Raw genomic sequence first — 6,078 nt, forward strand, 5'->3', positions numbered from 1 at the left:
CCCATCTTCAAACAAGAAAAAAATGCGTCATCGGGTCCCCCCCCCCACACACACCAATCAAATCTGAGTTTGTATTTGTATTTTTTTGTAATTATTTATGATTAATCGTTTTAGCGAAATTTACTTGAAATAAATATGCCATTCCATTTTATTTGCAATAATGTCAGAATTCAGAAAGCTATCTCTGTTATTTTTAGACAGGTTTAATCTCACTGCTCTGATATCTCACCCATTTTTCCCACCCCACCCTCTGTCGTAAAAAAACCGCCTCTCGAGAGTCTAGTGGCTCATTGGTCAAACTAAATGTCATTCACAGGCCTGGATTGAGCCCCGCCCTTTTCCAGTAATCCTCCCGACCCGTACTATTCTGGACCTGGGGCCTGTACTACAAAGCAAGATTAGTGGTTTAGCGAGGTAACTTCAGGTTTAAACCTGGTTTGGCCGTACTACAAAGCAAGTTAACTTCTTACCGACATATATTTCCATAGCAACTTATGCTTCACACTTAACCTGGTCCGCAGCAGGTTAAGTTGCAAGGATAAGATTAGACCTTAAATACACCGCCCACGAACCAATCAAATCAGCAGTTTGGAAAAATGGCCAACCCCTTTCTGGACGAGGAAGGAGCACGAATTGTAATGTTGAATTAACCAAGGACTAAAGCCTTGCACTTGTTGCAGGCTACATTTTAATTAAGCCCTACTTACCACTTTGGAATATGTTTTTATATATTCATTTATGTGCTCTCAAGTAGCCTAGATACGTTGTTTGACCCCGCTGATCGATTGCAGCTGAATAGTGAGTGGAGACATATCACTAAACCAGCATAAAAAGGTTACATAAACGTCTCCAAAGCGCACGGTGCCGTGTGCGCAACGGAGCTGAGACTGACGTTGGGTTGGAATTGAAATGGTCATACAGCCTACTACATCTAAGCAATTTAATATGGGATCACCTGCACACAGGCGGTCCCATATTAAGATGATTCATATCTAGGCTACTCCTGCATTTTGCAGCTGCAACTCTGTTGCTTTTGGCCTGTATGATGTGATTGAACTTCATATTTCCAGCATCATTATATGAAATATGGAGATATGCGACTCTGCTGACATTACAATAGCCATGTGACCACAAAATAGACTATTTTTTATAAATGAAATCTATGCCCGCACATACCGTGTCGATTCAGTTCAGAAGCATTTATTTTATTTTATTATCATTCTTTTTTTTATTGATTAGCCTATAGGAATTATTCAATCAGTGCGACTAAACACATTGATTTTATTTTATTTTATTTTATTTTATTTGACGGTTACAAATTGAAATACAATATACTGAACAAAGTACAGACACGGATCATTATTATTCATTGAGCCTAAATGGTCTATAGCTACATACGGATTTTGGACTGAGATAGATTACACATTGCTTCCACAAAAGACTGTAGATAGAGAGCTGTAGATAGCCTACGAAACCGCTCTTCAAATAAATTACTGGTGTGGATAAAAGTGGTCACTTTAGACAGTCATTCGGGAACAGTAATAATATCAAACGCAGATTTGTATTTGCGGTTTCATTCAATGAGGAAATAGGCGTGTCTGGCGCTGTCGGAGTTGGAGCAGTCCATATTGCACTCTGATTGGCAGTTGTTAAAAACCACGCCTCTTTTGCGGGCACGAGCTCCAGTGCACGGGCATTTTCATGTGCACGCGCTGTCAGCTTGATTAGAAAAACCTGGTTCGAGTTAACGAGTGCCAATCGACGTTCGTAGTACAAGTTAACTACAATCGAGGTGATCTGGTTTAGACAAACCAGATCAAGGGACAGATCCTGGATCTTCTAATACAACATTCGTAGTACAGGCCTCAGGATTCAGTGGAATTGTGTACACACACTGGTACTGGGCTACAACGTGAAGGCGTCGGGTCGTTACAATTATTTACTCGTCTTTTTTGTTGACGAATTGATGAATAAACAGCTGAAGTTGTGGTGAAGAGGATCTGCCTACATCAGAGGTAATTTTGGTGCTGTGTTTGAACTCCATAATAACAGAGTAGCGGTAGGCAGCTAACGTTAGCTAGCAGAAATTTTCCAAACATGAATTTGATGTGGTGGGGTGCTACTGCTAATGTAACTACGTTGAGAAAATGGCCTACCTCAGCCTACATGTCACTCTTGATTAGATACAGAGGATAGTGATGATCTATAACGGGATGTGATGACTGACTGTCTGCCACCATCACTGTGACCAGAATGATTTGTATCCATCATGATGTCCCAGTTGCTAATGTGCTAGTGCCCGTCCTGTGAGATGATGGAGGCTACTTGGGGATGTCTGCTGGGGAATCTGTTGTTTACCAACCACGTGTTTTAATTGAAGTATAATAAGCAGAAACAACTACATTACACATGATCACCTAAAGACTTGCAAACATTTTCAAGCAGCATAGCAAGTTATTTGTGCATATATATACAGTCTATGATAGGACGCGAATTGTGATGCGTGATGTCTTTCATCATCGTGATGTTCGTGTCAACAGGCTAATATGTATATATATATATATATATATATATATATATATATATATATATATATATATGTATATATGTATATGTGTATGTGTATGTATATATATACTGTATATATATATAATATATATATACTGTATATATATATAATATATATATACACAGATGCGCAGCAGCAGCAACAACAACAACAACAACATTATTATTATCATTATTACAAACTACAGTAATGTGAACTAGTAGTATGGCACTCACTGCAATAACATTACGTTAATTTGGAATAATACAGCTATTGGCTCACTTCTCTGTTTCTCTCTCTGTGCGTGTTTTAAAAATGTCACGACCATGTTCATTTTTACACCTAGTTGTGTGCAAATATATTGGAGGACGACCCGACCTAATGGTCTACATGCACAGAGGAAGAGTTGTATCCCTCTTGTTCAAGCCTTGGTCAACATTTTCACAGACAGGGTGGTAGTGCTGCTAGTAGTCACTCATAATTTTAGATCTACTTATAGTTGATCGGTTGGTAATGTATTACTGATAAGTTGTCTGTCTGCATCTGGATAGCAAGAGTATTGAAGACAGTTGATGCTTTGCCTATTGATACCGCTGTTCTGTTCTGTAGGCTATTACTGTATTGTAAGTTTACATGCAATATGCTACATTTGCATGCAAGTCAAACGGTGTTATTGGCGGTGGCATCATGTGTTACACTCAGATTTCCCCCGGGTAAATCTTTCAGCACTAAGGGACAGGTGCTATTTTATTTTGTCCTGTGTCCTGGAATTATCATGAATATAAGTGATGTGATTTGACCGGACGGTACAAAGGAAGTATGAATAATATGTCCAACGATTAGTTTTCATGGTACACATTGTCATGGTGTCAGTAGGGGAAACACTGAGAACATTAGTCAGACAAAAACAAGTTGCATGGACGTGAAGAGCCAGCCGACTACCTGGCAGGACAAAGGCAGCTCTGTTGGTGTATTTTCTTTATGAGCAGTCAGCTAGCTGTGTCTGTGCTGAGAGACTAGAGATCAGTGACCAGACTAGTTTGTGTGTTTTTTTTGTTTGGTCTATTTAACTCCCTTCCTGACGCTTCTGTGATTTACATCTAAAAGTCAGTTAGGGTTTGTCATCCACAATGAGGAAAAGAAGGGAAGGAAGGAAACACTGTTTGGTCAAGATCCAAAAGCTACAGTCACTGAGGACTGAATGTCCTCTCTCCACCGGGGAGGCCAGAGACTTATCTTCACATCCACACACTCACCCTTTCACACACTTTCTCGCGCGCTCTTCCTCTGTCTTTCACTCATTCTCTCTCCAACATCCGCTCTCTCTCCTCCCATTCAAAGGTCAAGCATAATTAGCGGCTACTTTCAGATCCAATTTCAAAATGTCGCCACACATATGGTAGACTGGGCTGCCTAGTGCTTTGGCTCTGGTGGTCATAGTATGACAGCCTAATGACAGAGTTGTTGAGCGTAGGCTTAGGGAGTAGGGAGGGACACACACGTTTTTGACTGGATTTGGCCCCAAGTAGGACATCTCACACATTTAGTGAGAGAAAAACACACACACGCACACACACACACACACACACACACACACACACACACACACACACACACACACACACACACACACACACACACACACTCTGTCTCTCTCTCCCCAGAGTTGTCAGCAAAACTAAGCACCTCTAGGACAAGTAAACGCTAACACTTGAGAGTATGTACAAAATGTACAGAGCGCATACTAGTAACAGTCATTTGAAACGTATAAATTACTCACTCATTAGATAGTGCTAAAACCTTTGAATATGTGTGTTGCAGTGTCTTCCGTATACGGTACTTTTTTTTCCAAGCACTGGTAGTTTGGAGTAATTTGGGGTTTGGCTCTGAGTCCATCCCTATTTTTGTCTCAGTTTTGGTTCTAGTGGAGTAGCTCTATCATTCCACTGTTGTACTTTGAGTTGACAGAAGAGAGAAACATGACATTGTTTTTTGTGTGGAGTGCCACACCCACAAACACATGCACACACACACACACACACACACACACACACACAGTTCTTCTTAATGCTCTAGCTGCTCATATTCTTAGCACAATTCCTGCATTAATATATTGGAAGCATTGTGTGTTACATGTTTTGAATTAGTTTAGCCCAGTATTTTAGTGCCCTTGGATGTTTAAAACATACAACAAGTGAAAAACCCACAGCCCATAGTTTGAGTTAATTAGTAATTACTAGGCGCGTAGGATTCCATAGCCACACACTCCAAAAGGCCGTAGAGCAGAATAGCACCACTTGCCCAAACAGAACAGAGGCAAAGTCCAGCCTGGACAGAGGAGATCGGCTCCAAATGATGACACTGTGTGTAGGCTAGGCTTGTTTGTTCTCCCCTCAAATGGGCCTACTGTAGGCATACAGCGTAGGCCTACTGTAGGCATACAGCGTAGGGCGTAGGTTTAGCCTACTGTAGGCAGGCATACAGCGTAGGCCTACTGTAGGCATACAGCGTAGGCCTACTGTAGGCATACAGCGTAGGCCTACTGTAGGCATACAGCGTAGGGCGTAGGTTTAGCCTACTGTAGGCATACAGCGTAGGGCGTAGGTTACTCTTTGGTATTGAAGTAACGGCACTATCTCTGTGTTGTCTGTCTTGTATTGTCTGTGGGCTGTGGTGGTCACACTTATTGCTGCAAGGACAGGGACCAGAGAAGAGCAACAAAGTATTGATTTGCAGGCGTGTTTGTGTGCATTTTGTAGCTATCAGTTTCTTGGTTAGATTTCCCAGAATCTGTCCACCCCCCCCCCCCCCCCCTTTCCCCCCTGCTTTGCTTGATTCTCTCAGAGCTCATGGTTGTAGATTTTGAGGTTGTAAACCTCTTTCCAGCCTGCAGGGGGCCTGGATTGGAAAAGTAATCTTCCCCATTAAAACATGCTTTTCTTTTCATGTGGGGACCAGCTTCCAATAGGCCCAGACAGTCAGTCTGAATTGAATCTGGAGGTGAAGGTATTTTAGAATGAGTTGTTAACAGCTAGATTAGCCAGATGAAGAAAGCTACTGCAAAACTAATCAGAGGCGCTGCAGTGTTTTACTACTCATTAAACAACAGTAGCAGGCTCCTAACTGTCGTAAGATGTCCCCCACTATCAGGAGATTGCGTACTGAAAATCGGTTGGTGTTATTGTGCACCCAAAGCAAGCAAATAGAAGGAAGGAACAGTACTGCAACGTTTGTCCGTGTGTAGGCTACTAGGCTCCAGAGCTATTTTCAAGCTGTATGTGGAATTTGTATCTTGGAACTTGGAACTTGGTACGAGCAATGGGCCCAGGAGTGAGCGCAGGTCCCAGAATTTAAATGACTCCCTGCCTCCCACTGCTACAACATTTCCAAGTGGACAGAAAATGTTGTAAACTGGTTATTATCAAGATGTTCTTTATGAATTCCTGTGTGGACTTACAGGAGATGCTTTTTCCACCACGTTGCACTGTATGTTTATTCAGTTTTCAGTTAGCAGAGGGATAAACAGTTAG

General features: G+C 41.7%; 1 protein-coding gene across 1 annotated transcript in view; it reads left to right on the forward strand.

Annotated features, from left to right (window-relative positions):
• The first annotated feature begins 1,824 nt into the window (after positions 1–1,824).
• Positions 1,825–6,078, forward strand: part of lifra (LIF receptor subunit alpha a) — a 33,331-nt gene continuing 29,077 nt past the window's right edge. Inside the window, exon 1 of the mRNA XM_083643901.1 lies at positions 1,825–2,015. The gene's annotated coding sequence lies outside the window, so the exon portion shown is untranslated. The remainder of the gene's footprint in view (positions 2,016–6,078) is intronic.

This window comes from Poromitra crassiceps (genome assembly GCF_964638095.1).
Source record: "Poromitra crassiceps genome assembly, chromosome: 10".
Classification (NCBI taxonomy): Eukaryota; Metazoa; Chordata; class Actinopteri; order Beryciformes; family Melamphaidae; genus Poromitra; species Poromitra crassiceps.